Source organism: Pipistrellus hanaki, assembly GCF_964339955.1.
Source record: "Pipistrellus hanaki genome assembly, chromosome: 2".
Classification (NCBI taxonomy): Eukaryota; Metazoa; Chordata; class Mammalia; order Chiroptera; family Vespertilionidae; genus Pipistrellus; species Pipistrellus hanaki.
The window spans coordinates 77,983,691-77,985,347 of record NC_140504.1 but is presented as its reverse complement, the minus strand read 5'-3'; the positions used below and the strand labels follow the sequence as shown (position 1 = coordinate 77,985,347).

At 52.6% G+C, this 1,657-nt stretch overlaps 1 pseudogene across 1 annotated transcript; it reads left to right on the top strand.

Moving 5' to 3' along the window:
• Positions 1–246: 246 nt before the first annotated feature.
• On the top strand, positions 247–800 carry LOC311617392 (peptidyl-prolyl cis-trans isomerase A-like; annotated as a pseudogene). The gene has a single exon. The product of its transcript is annotated as a peptidyl-prolyl cis-trans isomerase A-like (transcript).
• The last annotated feature ends 857 nt before the right edge of the window (positions 801–1,657 follow it).

The following is a 1,657-nucleotide window of genomic DNA, read 5'->3' as shown; positions in this document are numbered from 1 at the left end:
ATAGAATTTTAGAACTCAGTTGAGATATTTATGGGCAAATGGGTTTCCTAACACACCTTTAAATTAAATGAATGCATTTATTGAGCTTGTACTATGTCCACAGCCAGCAGCAGGACGAGGTTGAATCCTGCAGGGCTCCTAGGCCACAAAATGCAAGAAGTCATTTACGGTTAGGGTCAGACAAGTGCAAAGAGTAAATGTCTCGGCTTTGCAGATGCCGGCACCCTGCAGCCACCATGACCAGCCATGGTGAACCCCACCCTGTTTTTTGACATCGTCATCAACGGCAAGCCCTCGGGCCACGTCTCCTTCGAGCTGTTTGCACACAAACTTCCATAGACAGCAGACAACTTTCGTGCTCTGAGCGCTGGGGAGAAAGGATTTGGTTATAGAGGTTCCTGTTTTCATAGACTTACTCTGGGATTGATGTGCCAGGGTGGTGACTTCACACGCCATAATGGCACAGGCAGCAAGTCCAGCTTGGGGAGAAATTTGGGGATGAGAACTTCATCCTGAAACATACAGGCCCCGGCATCTTGTCCACGGCAAATGCTGTATCTAACACAAACAGTTCCCAGTTTTTCATCTGCACTGCCAAGCCCGAGTGGTTGGATGGCAAGCATGTGGTCTTCTTTCTGTCAGGTGAGAGAGGCCATGGATGTGTGGCAGCCACAGCATGCTTTGGGTCCAGAAATAGCAAGACCAGCAAGAAGATCATCATTGCTAACTATGGACAACTCATATATGTTGGAATTGTGTTTTATCTTAACTACCAGACCATTCCTTCTGTAACTCAGTAGAGCACCCCTTCACCCCCAACAGCTTTGAATCCTGTCTAATAAAAGAGTAATATGCAATTGACCATCACTCCAATACAAGATGACCGACCCCATGTGGTCAAAAATCCTGCCCCCATGTGGACACAAAATGGCCACCACAAGATGGCCAGCAGGGGAGGGCAGTTAGGGATGACTGGGCTGGAAAAAAGGACAGTTGGGGGAGACCAGACCTGCAGGGGAAGGCAGTTGGGGGTGACTGGGCTGGCAGAGAAGGACAGTTAGGGGTGACCAGGCTTGCAGGGGAGGGCAGTTTTGGAAGACCAGGCCTGCAAGGGAGGGCAGTTGGGGGAGACCAGACCTGCAGGGGAGGGCAGTGGGGGGGGGGGGGGGACTGAGGCCAGCAGGGGAGGGCAATTAGGGGGAATTGGGCTGGCAGGGGAGCAGTTAGGAATCAATCAGGCTGGTAGGGGAGTGGTTAGGGGGCAATCAGGCAGGCAGGCACATGAGTGGTTGGGAGCCAGCAGTCCTGGATTGTGAGAGGGATGTCCAACTGCCCAAAGGGGGTCCCAGATTGGAGAGGGTGCAGGTTAGGTTGAGGGACACCTCCCATGCATAAATTTTGTTTAACTGACCTCTAGTCTATAATAATAAAAGCGTAATATGCAAATCTACCAAACCATCCAACAGCAGAAAAACCATCTGGAAGACCACACTATGGCATGCACTGGAGCCAGGCCAGCCAAGGCGTGTGATGCGATGGGGGGGGGGGGGGGGCGGCGGGGGGGAGTGCCATCGCCCCATGACCGCCCCACAGAGGGAGGCCCAGGCCACCGGCTGGCAGGGTGATTGATGGTGGGGGGTTCTTTATGATCTCCCCA